Raw genomic sequence first — 23154 nt, 5'->3', positions numbered from 1 at the left:
AACTTGTGTGTTTGTGGCCTTCTGAAACAGACCATTTCAGTTCCTTTCCCTCCACTGCAAGTTCAGGCAAGGCTCCTGCCTTGTTTCAGTAGCTTCAGTAGGTTTATTTGTGCATTATTCTGGGTCACAGGCATGTTCTACAACGATCTGTCCCGCAGGCCTCCTCCCATTGCCTCCTGTGGCCAATGTGGGGTTGAATGCTGTGCTTCCTGTCCACCATTACTGAGCAGAAGAAGAAAGAAGGAAGTAGAGCCCTGCTGGACTCTTTCATCAGTGCAAGTTCTGCTAAGCTGCATCTCTACGAAGGCTACACTGGCCAGTGTAAGCTAAATGCTTCATTTACCCTGGGATATCTGAGATAGGCTTCTCTAAGTGTATAGGCACAGTCCTGAAGAACCAATCCCAGGGTTAGCCAACATGGTGCCTTCCAGATATTGCTGGACTACAGCTCCCACCATCCTTGACCATTGGCCCTGCAGACTGAAGGGATGGGAGCTGAAGCACAACAACACCTGGAGGCACCACTTTGACCACCCCAGATCTACACTGTGAGAACCAGGACCTCTTTTAACTGCTTGGTCACTGCTTAGCAGCAGCAAACACACAGATGCTGTCCTACTCTTCATACATTGCTCAGTGATGGCAGGAAGGAAGCATGGTCTACAGCCAGCCAGACCACAGAACAACCTCCTCCTGAACACCATCAGTTCTCCTTCTGTTGTTTAATATGTTGGGCATATAAAATATGCCCTTTAATTTGGCTTTAAGTGCCTATATTGAAAATTCACTTCATACGCCCTTGGTGGTTTATTTAATTAAGCCCAGCACATACCTATGACAAGGCAACATTCCACAACAAGTGAGTGAAATACTGCTAGTCCCATTGAACACCAAAGGGAAGCAATTATTTCTCCAGGCGCCTCATTTAGAATCACATTTTGCCGGTCATGGGGGACTGTTGGATCTCATCATGTGAAAAAGGTTAGGAGTATGTTAATTTCAAGCAGGCAATCACATAATTAATTTACCCAGCAAGAAAACAGAGTTCACAGGACAAGCCTGCTGGAAGCAGCCGATTCCAAAAGATGACCTGTGGCATGTGTTATTACACTGAATCGTCTACACTCACCAATTAAAAGCTTGCTAAATAAACTCAAAAGGGATATCCGCCTTCTTTTGTATTAGGGTGTCTTGGTAAAAAGTTTATTTTGGGTTTCAGTTCAGCTTTATGTAATTTTATTATTGCTGGATTTTATTTTTATATCACCCTTCATGATATCAGTTTCAGAGTGGTTTACAAATCCAATTAGAAATAAAAAAAGCACAATGAACAAAATATACACTAACTTAATTAAATTGGTTTCAGAAGAGCTTTAGATGTACCATCCTTCCACTAAAGTTCAAAGCAACAAGATGTTGAACAAAATAAAAATGTCTTCATCTGACACCTAAGGGAGAGTGTGTTAGGCGGGCCTTTTTGGGCAGAATGTTCCATAACTGAGTCCAAAACTGAGCAGTTCTCTCCACTTGTGGAGGAAGATGAGTGTGGGGGGAGCGTACTGTCACCAGCAGCGCGATCCCGGTGGGGTGCCATTGCAGCTGGGCCCCCCTGCCCACACTGGGCGCCATGCCCCTGCAAGCGGCACACCATGCCCCCAGGATGCACACCACACCCTCAGGATGCATACCACGCCCTTGGGGGCAGCACACCATGCCCTGGGACATGTGCCAGCCCTGCCCCCACCTGCTCTCCGCCCCCCGGTGCCGGAGCATGAAACTCTGCCACTGGTTCTCTCATTTGTTGCCACCTGCATGATCTCAAATGGTGGTGGAACTCTAAGAAGTGAATGAGTGAAATATCTCAGTGTCTCAGCAGATGTATGTGGGAGATATGGCCTTTATATACCAAACCATCAGCAGGTGCGCTTAAATCCACAATGGCACCATGCATGGGAGAAAGTGTCTGAGGTACCTGCTAAAAGTGGCAGTTATGAAAAAGCATGTAAGAAGCTGCCTCACACCAAGTCAGACCACTGTTTAACTGGAGTCCTCACACATGCTAAGCAAGAATCATGACCCTAGACCCCTAGCCACACACAAGTTAGAAGTTAGAAGCTCTTAACAGCAGATTTGACTCCCAAGCTGCCAACTGCCTATCACTAATATGGGAAATAAGATGGCATATTTCATGGAGCCAAGACATCTGCCAAGCCAGTATTGTCAGTAAAAGTTGCTTTGGATTATGGAGACATGCCAAGAAAGAGACCCATTCATCAAAGTGTGCTCTCTCTCTCTCTCTCTCTTAAACAGACATTGCAATCATCACAGTATATGTAGATAGGCCCATTTTCCAGGTCACAGTACTTTATTTGAAGGAATCCTCTGTTTGCATCTCACTCTATATAAATTAACATGGGCAAATTTTATGCAAGTCATTTTGTCCTCTTCTTTTGGTGATACATGTGCAGCCATGCCAGCTATACAAGACCACCATAAACCACCATAAACCACTGGAGTGGTTTTCAAATCCCATTCCTCATACTTTAAGATTGGTTACAGTCCCTTCTCGCTCTCCTGCTCCCTGCTGGCAATCTGTCACCTCCAGAGCAACTTTGGTTATTCAGCTTGAATTCTAAAGATATTCCCTCAAGTTCCTCTGTCTGCAGTAAACCTTCCCTGGTGAGATTGCCTTGAAAACTGTATACACTTTGTTAGAAATTATATTTGACAAGGGGACTGTGTGTTCTCTCGGCTCGAAATTGTTTTTCATTCTCATTAGCACAAATTGCATCTAATGCAGCACAGGAAATGTCAGAAGAACGTTTCTCTCATGGCAAATTTTGAAGCCGATTTCTGCTGCCTGTCTGTTCCCAGCTCCCAGTTCCTGAGTTCCTCTTCTCTAAGCATCTTTCAAAACAGTAGCAGAAGATATCAGAAGCAGTCTTGGGGTTTGGGAATCCTGTATTTTGAAAATAAGCTTTGGAATAAAATATTTTATTTGACTACTGTAAGAAATGCTAGTGCTGATCTTTCTCTGAGCTTCTAGGGATTAGTCTGAGCGGCAGTAAGAATCTTAAAGCAAAGTGTGTTTTGGACTTAGGGTAAAAATGCACCCTCAGTGGTTTAACATGAACCAGCTAAGACTGGATCTGTCAGTTATCACTAGGTTCCCAAAATCTTGATGTTTCGTCTTCACTTTTATTTATAGCTGTGAATTTTATCACTCTAGGCCAGTCCCAGAAATTTTTAAGGTTTGTTCCTATAAGCCAGCAATCCAGTAAATAAACAGTATCATATATATATATATATATATATATATATATATATATATATATATATGCTTTCGTAGATTTTCATGGGTACAGGAATGCAGGTTTTGGTGTCTTCGGGTGTCTTCCCGTGTAAGAGTCGGGGTGTCTGTGCGACGTTTCGACGAGGTCTCACTCGTCATCTTCAGGCTGGTGCTTTCGGCTTCTTTCGCTCTGTTCCAGTAACAAGAAGCCGAAAGCACCAGCCTGAAGATGACGAGTGAGACCTCGTCAAAACGTCGCACAGACACCCCGACTCTTACACGGGAAGACACCCGAAGACACCAAAACCTGCATATATATATATATATATATATATATATATATATATATATATATATATTTGCTTTCGTAGATTTTCACGGGTACAGGAATGCAGGTTTTGGTGTCTTCGGGTGTCTTCCCGTGTAAGAGTCGGGGTGTCTGTGCGACGTTTCGACGAGGTCTCACTCGTCATCTTCAAGAAGCCGAAAGCACCAGCCTGAAGATGACGAGTGAGACCTCGTCGAAACGTCGCACAGACACCCCGACTCTTACACGGGAAGACACCCGAAGACACCAAAACCTGCATATATATATATATATATATATATATATATATATATAATCATTTTCAACAGTAATTAAACATACTTTTACATCTTATTCAAATTTTTGACTTCCATCAATCCTGTCTGAAAATTTTCCAATCTAATCTCTCAGTATGCATTTCTTATCTTCCCTATTACATTTCAAACTCATAACCAATATCTCTATCTTTTTCTACTTTGTAACACTTCGTATATTTCTCCTTACAAAACGTCTTGTAGTCCTACTAGCGTAATTTGTTGATTACAGTTGCTCTTCAAATAATTCATATACTTCTTCCAATCTTCTGTAAATCTCTGGTCCCGCAGGTTTCGAATGCTTCCTGCCATTTTGTCCAATTCTGCATAGTCCATTAATTTCGTCTGCCATTCTTCTTTCGTCAGAATTTCTTCTTGTTTCCAAGTAAATAAACAGTATCATGACACCACTGATATGTCATTGAGTGAAGCAAACCAGAATATCACAACATGGCTTACAGGTTGGTCCAGCTAAACAGACACTATCTCCCAGATGTGGTTTATTATGCGACATTGCTGCTTTGGTGCCACAAACAATTTGAAATGCTTATTAGCCTCCACAAAACCATAAAAGCCAATGATAGGCAGGGTGATATTGAAGCTAGAGTCCTGAGCTAGGACCTGGGAGACAAGGGGTCAAATCCTCTTTCAGGTTAACCTCACTAGGTGACCTTTGGCCTATCATCTCATTTCACAAGGAATATTGCAGATCTGGAAAAAAGGAAAAGCAAAATGATCAAGGGCCAGGAGCAAGTTTCCTATCATAAAAGGTTGCAACATTTGAGGCTTTTGAGTTTCGAAAAAAGGGTGGGTAAGGAGGGCCACAGAATCACTGAATTGGAAGGGACTAAAAGGATCTTCAACCCCCTTGCAATGCAGGAATATTTTTCCCGCCCACAACTCTAAGATTAAGAGTCTCATGCTCTACCGCCTGAGCTATTAAAGTGGATAAGATATTTGTAAATGGTTTGGAGAAGGTGGGTGGAGATACATCCCCTCCCCCACAACAATACTAGAACCCAGGACCATGGAAAGAAGCTGAATGTTGGGAGATTCAGAACAGACAAAAGAAAGCGCCCAGTTAAACGATGCAATTCGCCCCCAAAAGATGTAGTGAAGGCCACCAACTTGGATGACGTTGAAACAGGATTAGACAACTTGATGGAAGACAAGGTTTTCAATGGCTACTAGCCATGATGGCTATGTGCTACCTCTTCTGTCAATGTGTGTCTGTAAACTAGTGAGAATCACAAGTGAGGAGCATGCCATTGCACCCATGTGCTGCTTGCAGGCTTCCCATAAGCACCTTTGGCTGATCCATTAGGTTCCTCTTCTGTTCTTCCTGTCCCTCAGCCTAACCTGCCACACCTAATTGCTCTGAGGACAAAGTTGATTGCAGAATCATGTATTCTACCTTGAGCTTCTTGGCAGGAAAGGCAGGATCAAAATGTAATAATTAACAAATCAGTCTGCCAGCACAAAGTTGCCAGTATATGCCTGTGTTCCTACTCCTCAACAGTGATCTGAAAAGCCATAGCCCAATGGACTGTGATCTGGTCTAGAACTATAGGATCTGATAGGAGTAGGATGTGCAGTAATTGACCTCTACATCATCTTACATCATCTTGCATCAGTGGGGAAAGATGGGAAAGAGGAAGAGCCAGAAAGAGCTGAGAGATCAGCGCTTTCTGGCTCCTCCTCTTCCTGGACTGTTTCTATCCAAGCTGATCTTTCTAAGAGGTTCATAAATTTAAATTCTGCTTTCCCTTCTCCTTTTTCCTTCTGGTTTGAGTCTTTGACATTGTAAGCCCAGGGACTTTTAAAATTATTAATATATGAACCACTCTGGGACCCTCTTCTGTTTTCCACCCTAGCTTTGAGGAGAAATATTTTTAAGTTCTCTCTCTCTCTCTCCCCCACCCCATCCACTCCTACATTTTCATTAATATGCTGCACCACTGACTTTTATCCAGTCAACTGGGAAAAAAAATCCCTGCAAAGTAATAAGAGGATAAAAACCTTTCTGAAATAATTGTTTGATCCTGTGTGAGGCATTTCTCCCTCATGTAGTCTTTTAGATTCCTTATTGAATATAATTAGGCTAGGGAGAAGTCAAAAAGAAGCAGATCTTTGACAGAATAATAACCTCATGTTTAAGAATAAGGGTTGTAAATAAAGAGGAATCACACTGATAAGAGCAAATATTGGAGTAGTCTTTCTTCCACCATATATATATATATATATGCATTTTATATCATGAGGAATTATTTTACTTTCTTATGTAATTAAGAGGTTATTGGATAACTTCTCTATGCGGCTACGCAGGGACGCGGCTGGCGCTGTGGGTAAAACCTCAGTGCCTAGGACTTGCCGATCGTATGGTCGGCGGTTCGAATCCCCGCGGCGGGGTGAGCTCCCGTCTTTCGGTCCCAGCTCCTGCCCACCTAGCAGTCCGAAAGCACCCCTAAGTGCAAGTAGATAAATAGGTACCGCTTTATAGCCGGAAGGTAAACGCCGCTTCCGTGTGCTGCGCTGGTGCTGGCTCGCCAGAGCAGCTTCATCACACTGGCCACGTGACCCGGAAGTGTCTTCGGACAGCCCTGGCTCCCGGCCTCTTAAGTGAGATGAGCGCACAACCCTAGAGTCGGACACGACTGGCCCGTACGGGCAGGGGTACCTTTACCTTTACCTTTTTAGATAACTTCTCTACTACCAGCTGCTTCTTCCATGATGTGGAAGAAGTCAAGCAAAGATTACTCATGTTTAGATTACTAAGGGTGAAATCTTCTCTCCCTCCATGTTGATAGCTGGATGGGAGGGTTAGGGGAGCACATCGAGAGGAGTGTAATTGATGGAAGTCTCCAATGCAGTGGAGGCTGACCTGTGTCGAAGCACTTGGTAAGATAGTGCAGTCAGAAAGCGTCAAAATATGGTCCATGTGTGGCTTTAGAACCATGGAATCCAAAACCCTGTGAATCCCCAAATAAGCCAATCTTTAAGCTCCTCAGCTGCTACAGCCCTGAAGTTGGCACAAAAAAAGGATAAAAACTGTCCCGTGCCTTTTAGGGATAGGCAAATATGTCAATGTCAGTTTTTCTCTGCTTCTCATTTTTTTCAATTTTAAGTTCAGCTCTTCACATTTCCACATCAGTTTGCAGATTATTATTTTGAAGTCCTCATTAAAATTCATACATGAATTTATTGCAATATGTAATTTTGTATAGTGTACACATTTTTTCCAAAGCAATTTCCCCTAATATAATGCATTTCTGTCATTTTCATTCATGTGTGCGTTATTATTATTATTATTTTCATTTCCATACTGCTTTATATTTTTAAGGGGGGAATCTAAAAGTGGTTTACAACCCACATTAAAACCTCAAATAAAGCAACCCAGAATAAAACATTACTGAAGTAAGTCAAATATAAAGTATACATTCAAAGCAACACAATTAACAGGAAACTAAAATATTATCTTAAAGATTTCAAAATAAAACATTACAAAGGAGGTCAACTACAGAATGCACATTTAATGCAGCAAAGTGAACAAATAAAGTCAAACATTTCCAAAGAAAACATTGCTAATGGAAGCAAAATATAAAATGCACATTTAAAAATACATAATTAACAAGAGAATAACATATTATCATAAGCATAGGATGCACCTGCTCCTGTTGCTGCCAGCCCTTCCAATGGTGGTTCGTGGTGGCTGCTGGAAGCTCAGGCTCGATAACCTGGCCTTGCACTAAGAGGCAAGGTCCGTGTCCACTTCAGCAGCCTCAGTTTTTGTAGCTGGAGTCAGTCAGGGCTCCACCCTCCCAGGCTAGATAGGGGGGGGGAAGCCTGCAGGGAGCAGATCTTTCAGCACTCACAGCCAAGATTCTCATGCACACTCCATCTCATGGTGTGTGGAGCCAGTGTGGTGTAGTGGTTAAGAGTGGTAGTCTCGTAATCTGGGGAACCGGGTTGGCTTCTCCACTCCTCCACATGCAGCTGCTGGGTGAGCTTGGGCTAGTCACACTTCACCTCACAGAGTGTTTGTTGTGGGGGAGGAAGGGAAAGGAGAATGTTAGCCACTTTGATACTCCTTCGGGTAGTGATAAAGTGGGATATCAAATCCAAACTACTCTTCTTCTTCTTCTTCTTCTTCTTCTTCTTCTTCTTCTTCTTCTTCTTCTTCTTCTTCTTCTCATGACTTCTTTGGTACATGTACCGTAACTTGGCTGGAGAACTGCATTGCAAAATTCAGAGAAGTGTGAATTTGAAAGGATGGCTGTGTTTTGATTCACACATTGTTTCAAAAAGTGTGATTTAGGTAGGCCTGTTCATAAATGATTATTTCCCAGGCAAACTTGGTGGTAGCCAGCCTCTTTTTCCTAGTCTGTCCCCTTTTACCTATTCTGTGGATAATGTGCAGACTGACTACTATGGCACTGGCTTGTCACTACACTGGAATATGAAGAGAATGTTGTGGGTCTGCACAGAATAAAATGCAAATAAAAAAACCCATTCACCTGTCAAAAGACACAAGAGTCAATAAGCACCATGCTTGTGGTACCAATGCACAAGAAATTAATTTATTCTTCAATCCTAAATAGGACTTTATTTTGAGTAGATTTGTATAGGATTGCACTGTTAAAGGATTTACTTCAGCTCTGGGTTAGCCAATGATAAACCTAAGTTTTAAAGTTTCTTGCAGAACCACAGCCCACTGTCTCAAAACACCTTCTGGTCAATTAGTGCTCTTTGCCCTTCTCCAGTTTCATTTTTTATTGTCCTGTCGCTCAGGAATGAATTAGCATGTGGGAAATACCTGTCTCTGTAATTGGCACCTCTTCCTGCCCCGTTTGGCAGCTGAATTGGGAACTTGCCATCTGCTTCCCTCTCCCGGCTCATATCTGTGACAGTCGAAAAAGACAGGGGAAACGTCTTGGGTAGTGCAATTTCATGATTATGCCGCTCTTGTCCACAAACAGCTCCCATGGCTTTGATTTCATTACTGTATTGTATTATTCAAATGTAGCCTATTTACTTCAACCACCTCCACTACCAGAGAAACAAAGAGCAGCTACCTTTCAGTTAGTTCCCATTGACACAGCAGCAGGTTACAAAGGAACTGCAGGGATATAATTGCACGCGGAACGTCTGGGTTCCGTACCCATCTCTCATGTCCTATTAAAAAATGAATACCATTTAGAAATTGCTTTGTGGCTTAGAGCAACAATTAGCAAGGCCTATGGTGAAGAACAACTTGCTTGCCACTGCTGTTGTTCATCCACAAAGTGTGTTGTTACTGACACTCTAATGACATGATTAATGGGCTGTTGCATTGTTGCTCCTCCTAGACATCTGTCAAGTACACACCATGTAGAGGACACAAAATCAAGTATACTCAAGAATGCTTTATGCAGGAAGAGCATTGAATATAGCCTAGATATACTGAATGTGGTGTGTGCATATGCAGGGGACGGGCCCCTCCTCTTCTTTTTATTATAAATATAGAAAAGATACAAATCAATCATTAAATTCAAAACCAAATATAATTAAAATGACAGATGTAATAAACCAGGAGAATAATGCATGTTATGGATGTAGCTAATCTTTAAATTTGTCATTCCAGCATGTAATAAAGATCGTTAATCTCCCAACAAATTGAATATCATACATTTCTATTTCTCATGCCTGCATATAATAGGCAGGTTTCATCATTAGCACTCCATCCCAAATCTTGAAATAGCTAATCAGAGGGGGATTTTCTTTTTCCAATAGTAAGCTGTAATTCCTTTTTGGCAGCCATTCCAAAACGGATCACCATTTCTAGGTCTGTTTTTTTCAGCAACTATGGATGTGGGAATTTAGCTGCTTCCAGGTACCTGGAATAGCTCCCTTACCCAGAAAACAGCTACTCTTCATGAGACTGACCTTCTACTGTCTAGTAAACATTCACGTTGCAGTTCAGGCTGCTTGGTCTACAGATTACTGCTCAAGCAAAAAATTTCATGTGCAATAAATTCAGGTGATCTTTCTGCAACAGGTTGTACATAAGTCAGGAATCTGAGGAGCAAGTGCTCTTACGATTCTAATACATGTTGTTTCCAGGGTCTGTGTGGTGGGTTGGGGGCGGGAGTCTCCTTTTATCCCTAACATGTTTTCAGTCATATCCTTTGCTCCATATACATCAATGGAGATAATGTGGAATGCTGACTTTTATAGAACAAGTGTAAAAGAGATGAAATCTGGAAAAAACATTGGAGGGTTGCAGTCATTTGTCCAAGAGCCTTGTAGGGATGCGGAATCAGTAATATGATTTTGGGTGATATTCCAGTTTCTCTAGCACAATAGATTTCTCCTTGTGGAACAGAGCTTTCTCCTACTCTGTCCTGGGACCCCATTTACCCTCAAAATCTGTTCCAAGGGAATAGGGAACCCCTTCTCTAAGTAAATTTTGGGGGCATGCAGAGGAAGGGCAAATCCCATTGTACAAGCAGAGTTCCAATTGCAGAATATTGTATACAACTCACACATAGACTGACGAGGTAAAAAGGAAAGGGAAAGGGATATGGGTGGTACTGTGGTCTAAACTACTGACCCTCTTGGGCTTGCTGATTGGAAGGTTGGCAGTTCAAATCAGCGCAACAGGGTGAGCTCCCGTTGCTCTGTCCCTGTTTTTTCCAACCTAGCAGTTCAAAAGCATACCAGTGCAAGTAGATAAATATGTACCTCTGCGATAGGAAAATAAATGGCATTTCCATGCGCTCTGGCTTCCATCACAGTGTTCTGTTGTGCCAGAAGCAGTTTAGTCATGCTGGCCACACAACCTGGAAAGATGTCTGTGAACAAACACGGGCTCACTCGGCCTGAAAATGAGATGAGCGCCTCAACCCCATAGTCGCCTTTGACTGTACTTAACCATCCAGGGGTCCTTTACCTTTTACCTGACACCTCAGGCATCCAGAGAGATAGACTACAAATGTCTGAAAGCATAAATTGCTGGCATATCCTGTTATAAGGATATTCTCTCAGACAATGCCTTAGAGCAGCAGTTCTCAACCTGTGGGTCCCCAGATGTTGTTGGACTACAACTCCCATCATCCCTGAGCTCTGGCCTTTGCTAGTTAGGTGTGATGGGAGTTGTAAGTTGTAGTTCAACAACATCTGGGGACCCACAGGTTGAAAAAGGCTGCCTTAGAGGCTGGAAAACCACTGCCAATCAGAATAGATAATACTGAACTAGATAGACAAATAGTCTCACTTGGTGTAAGGCAGCTCCCAATGTACCTCTGAGGAAAGACAGCAAGTACCCTTCCCAGTGGCCACAGCATTTTCTCTTATATCATACAATTGAATGGAGCAAGGTGAAAGGGGATCAGAATCCATGTGAAATTTCCTACTAGCATCACACGGCCCACTATAGCAATTGAAAAAACATTCTATAGTCTACACCAGGATAGGCAGATGTTGTTGGACTCCAACTCACAGCAGCCTCATCCAACATTCAGGGATCTGAGATGTTGCAGCTTATCAACATCTGCAGGGTACCACATTGGCTATTCTGGTCTACCTGATGATTATCCTTTTATATTGAATTTCCTTAAGAGATATAAGCAGAGTATAAGTTCAATATTTCCACATTTAGCCACAATTTGAGAACTAAAGATTTTAAAGTTTGTGTTAGCAAACAATGGCTTTATTGGGGTCTGCCTAACGGAAGTCATTGTCTCAGGCTGAATTAGCAATACAGGAGGTTGTGGCTGATTCAAGTCTCACAGAGATCATGTCAGTTCTTTGCCTGGACTTCTTTGGTTCTATCTCCTTTTTTGCGAGAACCTACCTGCACAATTTTTCCTTGGCTTCACTAGAAGGAAATTGGGCAATGGAGTCTCTTCTTCATCCTATTTGTTTCATGAGTGTTTTCTCTGCCAAGGAAGGGGACGAGGAGACCATTGTCCGACATACTTGTTATAAAGACAGTCATATGTTAAGACCATGAAACTGAGACCTCTGGGAAATGAGACATCCCACCCAAGCACACTGAAGAAGTCCACATGAAGGGTTTAATTGATTTTGTGAGATTTGGAGCAGGCACAGTCTCCTGTGGTGCTAATTCAACTTGCATTGATAACTTCTGCTAGGCAAATCCCCACTGAAGTCATTTAGAGGTGGGTGATTGCAGTGGAAGCTTCACATGGAATAGTGTCTCACAGTTACTGTTGAAAGTGAAATTGCTTTGAATTAAAGGCATTTTAAATATTGTATCCCCTGTTTGCATCTGCTGAAATTTATTTGTTTAGGAAATTTGTCTTATAACAGTATAAAGCATTGTTTTAATCAGGTTAGATTCTGCTAAAGCTCTAAATAGAATGGAGTGTGGGATTTTAAGAACTTCGATTCAATTCCCACATTCCTAAGAGAATTAAAAAGTCCAATCAACAGGCTTGTATAGAAAAATGTCAAACTGGGAAATAACATAACATAATTGTGTCAATTAACAGCCAGACACCCTTTTGCTGGGTTTTTAGTTTCCCTTCATCATACACACATTAATGAAACTAATTTTCTAAATAAAAGACATCTGATGATGAGCATGCATAATAAAAAGTAATTGCCATCACCATAATTTTATTTTTACAGTGCCTTCCTAGGCACTTCCTGGTTATATAAAAATAAAGTGCAATAAAATCACATAAAAAAAAATATTTTAAACCATTTTTTAAAAAGGGGGGGGGGAGAGAGAAAGCTACAGTAAAATGAGCCCATGGTAGTTCCTTTACATAAAAGCATTTGGAAATACATATATTTTTAAAGATATGGAAGGCTAAACCAAGATAAATACCCAAAGGTGTGTGTTCCATATTGAAGGGTGTGCTGCAGAAAGTGGATCAGAAATTGGGCCACTGAGGACCAGGCATGAAGATCTGTGTCTTTGAGAGAGAGAAAGGGAGGGAGAGGGAGATGGGAGAGTAATAAATAGTATCACAGTGCTGTGGGGGGAGCCTAACTCCCTTTCCTAGGCTGTTAGCTCAATCTAAATGCAACCAGCACCATCTCCCTTAAGCTGCTATTTGCTCCATTGGGGGAAACATAGGCGTTTAAAATTCTACACTATATAGCCAGGGTAACATCTGTTTCATAACTACTGTATGGTGACCCTCATCTATCCTTTCCACTATATATGTATCTGACTCTAATTTCCGAGGTCTTTGAATGGAACCCATATCTAAGGAAGGTTCCTCACCAAAATTTTCTGTTCTACCTGAAACTGATGGACTTGTTGATATTAATACTGGACTGGATCCTGTTCTGTTGGCCTTGGAGTTTTAGGCTATGGAGCTACCACTGACGGGTTTGACTGAGGAAAGGACAGAACAAGTGGGGTGCACAACATCCTAGTCCCTATACAAAAAGAATGCATGTTGTTTGTTAAGGGTGTGGAAATTGTACGAGGTCAACTACAGTTCTGATGATTCTTTGGGTAAAGCCAGGTGCTTGAAATGTGCTTTAAATGTATATGTGGATGTGCTCTGAGTTACTCTCCCTAGGATATTAGAAAAGGCAAGGTAGGCTAACATACTAATTTGGATCTCACTTGCAAATGCACCCACAGGCCTATTAACATGGGACTGAACTGGATGATTAATGGCAGGGGCCGCCAATCTTTATGGGCCAATGGGCACATTGGGAATTTTGAATAAGTGATGGGGGCACAAGTCACAAGATGGCCACTGTGAGGGCATGGTGCAACACAAAATGGTGGCCACATCTGAAAGGGCAGAAAGAAAGACAGAACCACAAAATGGTGCAGGCATGCCCCACATCAGTACCATTGTAGATCTCACTTGAGAATGTACCTACAGGCCTATTGCCATGCACTTGGTGATTTATGGCTTGAACTGGAGTTCATGTGGTTTGCATTGCAATGATTATATATCTTAATTCATTGAGATATCATTGGTTTCGTTTAGCTTCTGAAAGTGCAATTCAGTTTCAGCAAGAATCTATTTTGTCCTTTTCAGGTGACTACTCACAGATGAAAGACTGAAACCAGCAATTAAAAGGCAGACTTTTTGTGAAAGTATTTCACAAACTTGAGAACATGGTGAAAGGCTCTTACCTGTCCGAAACACAAGCTCAACTGTTACTTTCCTTTGTGACAAAGATTGGGCACCAAAGCTGTAGCTGTGATTTAGTACTCAGCATGTTCTTTTATTTTAATTTTTTTTTTAAAAAACCTTTTAAAAGACAGAGTGGGAAAATGCGTTCCCATTCTCAGCTTCAAAATGAAAAGTTCTTTATTGCTCATTTGGGTTAAGAACAGAGCTATGGAACAAAGCAAAGTGCCTTAAGTCTGTATGGATTCAAAAAGCACTTCTGAAGCCTGATAGTTCTAATTAAAACACCTGGGACATTAAAAGAAATCAATGATAAGATCCCTAATGCCTTCTTAGAATCTTGTACTGGGAGATGGGTGGCAGTGGAGGAATACACTAGTTTTGAAGTTCCTTTAGAACTGGATGACTGCTTCTTAAAGGAAAAATCCTAACTTGAGTTTTGGCACATCATGTAGCAGTCTGAAGTGTTTAGTGGAACGCATCATTGCCAAATAATAATATTCCTACCATTTCTCTTATTCTGCTTTGGCATTTATTTAAAACATAAGAATGCTTCCAAACCTTGCAGCATTGGGCCAAAGATGTTCTTAGCGGAAGTGATACAACCTACTCCTATTGTTTTCCCCCCAGCTTTCTGTAACTGGTGGTATGCGATTTCTATACAGAGGGAGGTTCTTTCTTTAGCTATTATGGTGCCTAATAGGCATTTGTAGTAGTGTGGGCCATGTGAACGGAGAGTCCATGCATAACATGCTATTGTTATGCTGAAATTCCCTCTTCCACATAACTATTAAATGTGCAAGCAGTAGTGATAGTGGGGGTGGTGCAGAGCTGCAGAGCTGGCCTCTCAGCACTGACCTTGCTGGAGTTTGCCTATATGGGGAAGGGACAGAGCAGGGCAGTGGCAATCTGGTGGATTCTCACAGCCTTGACCTCGCTGTCCTCTGCCCTACCCAACCCCGGTAAGCTCCAGTGCTGAAGGTATCAAAAAGGTGGCTCTGCAGTTCTGCCCAACTACCTGGAGTAGGAGGAGCCCTGTGGTTTTTTTTCCACCTGGCTACCGCAATTATAGATGTGCTATGTCAGTCTTCCACCTCACTTAAACTCCTGTACACCAAGAGGGTAGCCTTCTACAGTATCAGAAAGGGGGAACTGACTTTCCCACCATGGAACTAGACACTAAATCTTGGGGTATAATCACTACCACCTGCTAGACTATTTGGGACAGAGTGGTAGCCAAATGACAGAATACATTTTTGAATGCAGGTCTCAGGTTCAATAGTTTTGCTCTGCTAATTATATCTACTCAGATCAGGTAGCTGATGCATTAAATTCATGAGTTGATTTCCTCCTTTTTTCTTTTTTACGATAATGATAAAATATATTTTGCTTGACTTGCATATAGGTTTCACATCCAAACGAAGAGAAGTATGACATCCTTGTGGGATAACCAGCCTCATATAACCAACATGCTTAAGTCTCATTAATGCATGAAGGGGTTAAGACATGTCAGACTAACCTGATCTCGTATTTTGACAGAATTACAAGCCTGGTAGATGAAGGGAACGCAGTGGATGTAGCCTACCTTGATTTCAGCAAGGCATTTGACAAGGTGCCCCATGATATTCTTGTAAAGAAGCTGGTAAAATGCGGTCTTGACTATGCTACCACTCAGTGGATTTGTAACTGGCTGACTGACCGAACCCAAAGGGTGCTCACCAATGGTTCCTCTTCATCCTGGAGAAGAGTGACTAGTGGGGTGCCACAGGGTTCTGTCTTGGGCCCGGTCTTATTCAACATCTTTATCAACGACTTGGATGATGGACTCAAGGGCATCCTGATCAAATTTGCAGGTGACACCAAACTGGGAGGGGTGGCTAACACCCCAAAGGACAGGATCACACTTCAAAATGACCTTGACATATTAGAGAACTGGGCCAAAACAAACAAGATGAATTTTAACAGGGAGAAATGTAAAGTATTGCACTTGGGCAAAAAAAAAATGAGAGGCACAAATACAAGATGGGTGACACCTGGCTTGAGAGCAGTACATGTGAAAAGGATCTAGGAGTCTTGGTTGACCACAAACTTGACATGAGCCAACAGTGTGATGCGGCAGCTAAAAAAGCCAATGCAATTCTGGGCTGCATCAATAGGAGTATAGCATCTAGATCAAGGGAAGTAATAGTGCCACTGTATTCTGCTCTGGTCAGACCTCACCTGGAGTACTGTGTCCAGTTCTGGGCACCACAGTTCAAGAAGGACACTGACAAACTGGAACGTGTCCAGAGGAGGGCAACCAAAATGGTCAAAGGCCTGGAAACGATGCCTTATGAGGAACGGCTAAGGGAGCTGGGCATGTTTAGCCTGGAGAAGAGGAGGTTAAGGGGTGATATGATAGCCATGTTCAAATATATAAAAGGATGTCACATAGAGGAGGGAGAAAGGTTGTTTTCTGCTGCTCCAGAGAAGCGGACACGGAGCAATGGATCCAAACTACAAGAAAGAAGATTCCACCTAAACATTAGGAAGAACTTCCTGACAGTAAGAGCTGTTCGTCAGTGGAATTTGCTGCCAAGGAGTGTGGTGGAGTCTCCTACTTTGGAGGTCTTTAAGCAGAGGCTTGACAACCATATGTCAGGAGTGCTCTGATGGTATTTCCTGCTTGGCAGGGGGTTGGACTCGATGGCCCTTGTGGTCTCTTCCAACTCTATGATTCTATGATTCTGTGATTCTATTCTAAGACCATAGAGTATGCTGTCCTGTCAGGCATAGCTAGGTCACTCCCCCTCACTTTGGGAGGAAGGTATTAAGCTGATGAGTTCGTATGCTAATAATTTAGGAACTTTAACCACTGTAGCCAAGCCATGTTTTACTGCCTATGCAACTTTTTCTCAATGCTGCGTGGAAAAGCATGTGAATCCGACCTTTGTAGAGTTTGTAAGTAAAGCATTTTTAACTTACCAAAAGTGTGGTCTTTCACTGTGCTAGGGGAATTGGGAAATTTCAGAATGGCATATTTTAAAGGTCCAACAGCCTATACTTCCATGGTTTATTTTGCAGCATATTTTGTGATTTTAAATCTCTGCTGGGGTTCTCTCACTGAAGAGTACTTGCCCCAAGCTTGGATCTTGGCCTCAAGGAATTCTCCCTTTATACCTATTGTATCTTTCCTTGCACCAAAAATCCTCTGCTTCTCTTACCCTGCAAATGCAAACTCACAAACTGTGAGGAATGTTTCTTATACAGCCGATATAGTTCCCCAAGAAAAGCATATTGAAGGGTTTTTTTTCCTCTTTGCCAGCAGGAGCTTGGAGAGATTTTTATTTATTTATCAGATTCACATTGTGCTGTTTGATCAGGGTCCCCACATGGCCCAGCGCATTCATAAAATACAATTTCATTAAAAATTAAATTCACAAAAGAAAAGGTACTTGTGAAGATGGGGAGATAGGAAAGGAGAGATAGAAGATGAGAAAAGGTCAGACAACAAAACTTTAAAATCCTGAACAGGGGAAAAAATTAAATCCACACACACACTCTCCTTACAATCCCATCCTTCTGTTGTCTGGGGAAAACATTGTTGCTCAAAACATGGAACAAGGGGGTAACAAGGGTCAATAATAAGCTAATTCAGAAGGCAGACATGCAACAGGAAGGGTCTTTGCTTGTTACCCTCCCATTCTTGGCTCCCTCACATAGGACAGTTGGTATTCATGCCCATTGTAGTGACAGAGGAGATCCATAGCACTGTGGTAGAGCATTTGCCTTGCATGCAGAGGATCTCTGGTTCAGCCCTTGGCATCCCCAGGTAGATGTCAGGGACTGTGCTGAGGAGGGCTGTGCTGAGGAGGAATGGTAGGAGCCTCCCCCTCCCCATGCTCTATATCCGTATCCTGAATCTTCCCAGGAGCAGGAGGATGGTATAGATTTGGAACAGTGGTTTGCAGAGGGACATAATTCAGAAGGCAGAAGCTGGGAAATACTTGATGGGGAACAGCTAGCTGAAGAAACACTGGGAGAGAGAGGGTTAATAGATTCACAGTCTCTGGACAGCATTCCTCCACTTAGCCCAAGGTCAAGAAGAGCTCAGAAAGTGTCAGAACAGAAAGCATAGAGGGTACAAGCTCAGATTACAAGACGTAGGAGTGACATAGATTAATAAGGAGGGAAGGGGGGGTGATCCTTAATTGGGAACACCACCATTTCTAGGAGATGTGTTCTTTGTTCTCTCGCTGTGATTATTAAAGTTTCTAACTGGTAAGACGTTCCTCTCTTTGATCTCCTTATCTACTGCCACGGGGGAGGAGGAAGCAGATTCCCCGAAGCCTGACAGAAGGGTACAGAGACACTGAAACCCTACACTGACTGCCAGTGCTGAACTAGATGCACCAAAGACCTGACTCATTATAACATAGCCTCCAACATTTTCACTCCCAAATCAGGATGTCAGGAGGGGGCGCACTTTTTGGTCCAGTGCCAGAGTGCTGGATCTTTGGCGCAATCCTGCCGACAAGCACCAGAGTGCTGGAATGCAGAGCGAGCATCCTTTGGTCAGGTGCTCTGGCACAAGGACTCACGCCAGAGTGCCAGACCAAAAAATGGGACACTCCAGGATGCATACAGAAGCTGGGATTTGCTTCTGTCAGCCTGGGATGTCCTGCTTAAAACAGGATAGTTGGGAAACGGGGTATGTTATAAGGCTGCTTCCTATTATCACCAACCATGGATAACCATATTTGTTTAAGGTTTTAAGCCTTGGTTACCAAACTTTGCCACCCTGGCATTCTAGCCTATGGCCACCTGTAGATGGCACCTATCGTGTGTATAAGGCAAGCCAGTTCTGTGTTTCGTGCTTGCATGAAATATTGTTTGACTTTTATCTGACCCTCTGCTTTTGTTCTCATTTAAATTCCTACTGAGACACAATCACAAAGGTTTTTTCCCCTAATGTTAATCTTTTGTAGTTGTCATTTGAACAACTTGTTCCTGTCGACTGAATAAAAATAATACTTCCTGATGTTCATCTTCTATCCTGCACTCTAGAATCAGACTTCATGCTGCAGCCAACAATGCCCTATTTAAAAACACACGTGGAAAAAAAGATGCTATAACATTTTTGACTCATGCTTTATATTACACGTTAAGGCTTCAGAAAAATAAAAGGAATGGGAGATGTTTGCATTCTAGAAGGGATCACTGACCCTTTGGGGTCCATTTGCAAATCAGACTAATTATTGTGGGCACCACAAACACACCACAATGAAGCACACGCCACATCTTATTTTATTGAGAATAGAATGCTTCTTTCTAACTGAATTCCAGCAGGAGGAGTGGCAGGGGACGGGCTCTATACAAGCCAGGGGTGGCCCCTGCAAGCATATACGGGCCCATGGGCACCATGTTGGCAATGCCTGCATTAGAGGACCTATAAAACATCTGTTTCAGAATATCACAGTGTTGTTATTTAAGCAATAATCCAGCTCACATTTTAGGTGAAACACTCCATGACTCTTCTGTATGATCACAGCAGAAGGTGCTGCTTCCCTTCTTCTGCTGAGCTGTATTCTATAAGGACGCATGGCCAACTTTTCTATTCTCCTTCCATTCCTCAGACACAGTTTAGGTGCTGAATATTTACTTTGCCCCACAAACTGACATCCTTGGAAATGCTTAGGCTCTTTTGATAAAACATCAGTGCCCACGCAGAATGATTCTTGAGGACATTCTGTCAGGCAGAACTAGAACATTACCCATTTCAAAGAGTGCATTTACATGAATAGGATGGCCACTAAAGATGACATCTGTGTGCAACCTAATCCTCCACCATGGTTTGGAAGACTGAAAAATCACCATGGTTTGAGGGATTGCATGGTTTCAGATCCTGGTTTCTCACTGACCATTAAATAAAACATAGTTTTAACGTCTTGAAGAAATATGATTAATTAAAAATGGGAAGCAGAAGCTTTCAATCTCTTCTCAGGGATGAGAGAAAGGAGGGGTAGGAGCCTGAGGTTCACAGCAGCTCATTCTCATAGCAGGAAACCATGGTTTCTCATTGCATCTGAACCTGACTTTAGAGTGAGCAGTGGACTGTAAACTACCCAGAACACAGGAATCTCTACAAAGGCAAAATACTCTGTTTGGGTGGATAGCTTCTAAATGTATAACAAGATATAATATAAAAAGACATTTTTCACATTACATTTCATTTTTGTATTAAGCTAATGAGCGCTTTAACTATGACGCACATATTTACATTGGAAAAAACACATTGTTATGAGTTTGTGGGTACCTTAACTCCTCTAACCTCCTGGCTGCCAGAAACTCCCCTAAATTCCTGACTCTAGTAGGTGTTGGAGTTTAATCATGGTTTGGAGTTTTAAAATGGGCTGTGAGATGCTGAATTTAGCAAAGTGCTGAAATACAGGCTAAACCACTTTCCTGTTCAGGAAATCACCTGGGAGAAGAGCCATTATGGAGAACAAAAGGGAGATAATGTGTGATTAAAAAGCATATACAGTGGTACCTTGGTTGTCAAACTTAATCCGTTCCAGAAGTCTGTTCCAAAACCAAAGCGTTCCAAAACCAAGGCTCACTTTCCCATAGAAAGTAATGCAAAATGGATTAATCCATTCCAGACTTTTAAAAACAACCGCTAAAACAGCAATTTAACATGAATTTTACTATCTAACAAGACCATTGATGCATAAAATGAAAGCAATAATCTATGTTCTGTACTATAAAATAAATAAGACAGTATTGTAGATGATAAAAATAAAAATTATTTTTTTTCTTACCTGCACTCATGATTGTCATTGTTTGGATGGGGGGGGGCTTTTATCCATTTCCACAGCCACACAATCAATCAATCAATCAATCAATCAATCATAAAAGGAAAAACAAGCCGCAGTCACAAAAATGAGAAAGCCACACAAACAAAAATGCAAAAAATAGCAAAAACAAAAGCACCAAATATAACATCAGAACACTGCAATCTGAAACGGAAAGCTTTAATTACGATGGGAGGGGACTCAAATGAGCGGCACAAGGGCAGAAGCGGGAGGACAAAATGCTTAGTTACTATATGGGGGACTCAGATTAGCTGCGCAACAGTAAAAGCGGAAGCTCAGGAGCACGTTTGGCTTCCAGGTTGGCAGTGTACGGGTTCCAAGTTGTTTGGGAACTAAGCTGTTCGAAAATCAAGGTACCACTGTACTCTGTGGTTAATGGCAGGTGGGGGAGAGATAGTTAGCAGAGACAAAGCAGAGTTGAGTCTTAGGATTGAAGTTGGGGGTGATGTGGGCTGGAGGAGAAGTGATTGCAGGCTGTAAGCATCAGCTAGCTGGAGGAAAATAGTGGCAGTCCTTTAAACACAGCAAGCTGAGCAGAGGAACAGAGGGCCATGGCTGATTTCTGCTCACCTCAAAACTGTGGCCATGGGAGAAGCAAGAACCTCTTGGAATGTAATGTTGTGAGCCCCTCCATCATAGGCTCAGGTTGTATATAGCCATATATTATAAAGACTCCACAGTCTCCGATGTGCCTTATTTCCAAAGGATACATAGGTAAGTTCCTGGACCCTGGAATCTTGCACCTCTCAGAGAGTGAGGTGGTGTGTAACAATATATGTAAGTTTGCACATGTTCTGTAAAGAGAATGGTTTTTCTTTCTGTTGTCCTTCCTGAGACGCTCTCCTCCTAACTGCATTAACAGCTTAATGTTCTGGCAGTGATAATTAAAACAGATGAGGTTTTGCCTCCTCTCTCTGCCTTGCACCTGCAAAACATATTAATTACCTGTACAATAATTTGCAGGGCCACTTAACCTGATGTTTCTTGCTCCTCAAAAACCAATTCCTCCTCACATGTCAGCTCACACACTTCCTTCAGCCCTTTGCTTTATTAGCCTCAAAGAACATTAGACCATTGTGATAGATGGAGAAACATTTCCTTGTGGTCCAACCTCTTATTCTTGAGAGAATGCTCTTTTGTAGTCTTTTTTAAAGCCTCCTTTTAAAAATTAAGGCCTACAAATGCTAGCAAATGCTAGTTGATTCTTTATGCGCTAGAAAAGGAAATATGTGTTTAGCATTTATTCAAACACCAGGAGCTGGAAATAATGGGTTTTAGAAAGGTAAAGGCACCCCTGACCGTTAGGTCCAGTCGTGGCCGACTCTGGGGTTGCGGCACTCATCTCACTTTACTGGCCGAGGGAGCCGACGTACAGCTTCCGGGTCATATGGTCAGCATGACTAAGCTGCTTCTGGCAAACCAGAGCAGCGCATGGAAATGCCGTTTACCTTCCCGTCAGAGCGGTACCTATTTATCTACTTGCACTTTGACGTGCTTTCAAACTGCTAGGTTGGCAGGAGCAGGGAACGAGCAACAGGAGCTCACCCCGTCACGGGGATTCGAACTGCCGACCTTCTGATTGGCAACTCCTAGGCTCTGTGGTTTAACCCACAGCATCATCCACGTCCCTACACTTACCTGGTAGCAAATCTTCTTGACCTCAGGGGACTTACTTCTGCTTAGACAAGTTTAAGATTACGCAGTGGAGTGATTAATACAGCTTAGAGGACCAAATGAATAAATAAAAGGGCAATGAAGAAGACCCTCCATTTCAATTGCTCAGGCTGTATTTTATTATAGAGTAGCTTCACCATCCTTTCAGCTGGAGTTTGCATAAGCAAAAGGATGCCTGGAGCAGCACTGAATCATTCGTGCTGCGCATTGTTTCTGAAGATGCTAAAAATTGGATATGATAAAATCAGAACATTGCACACTTCTTCCAGGGATCAAAATCATGTAATTTTAGGGGAGTGGTTGTCGTCGTCTTTTTCCTGCCTGCTGGAGGCAGTACTGTGCATCATTTCAAGACTTATTTTACAACACTTTTCATGGCACTTTGAAAAAATATCCCCTACAACCCTGGAGCAGTTTTGGAAGTGATATTCCAGCAGTGTGGTGGAAATGGAGACCTCACCAAAAACTGTACTCCTTTATGCTAAATGAAATTTCTGTGCAGTAGTAGTCTCTGACCTAACCTTTGAAAGGCTACTAAACCCTGGGATTGAACTCCCTCGGGGCTAGTTTTCAGTCAGAAATGTCAAAATGCTCTATTTGTATT

The sequence above is a fragment of the Podarcis vaucheri genome (assembly GCF_965113315.1).
Source record: "Podarcis vaucheri genome assembly, chromosome: 4".
Classification (NCBI taxonomy): domain Eukaryota; kingdom Metazoa; phylum Chordata; class Lepidosauria; order Squamata; family Lacertidae; genus Podarcis; species Podarcis vaucheri.
The sequence above is the reverse complement of the archived record's forward strand: the minus strand, read 5'-3'. Positions refer to the sequence as shown.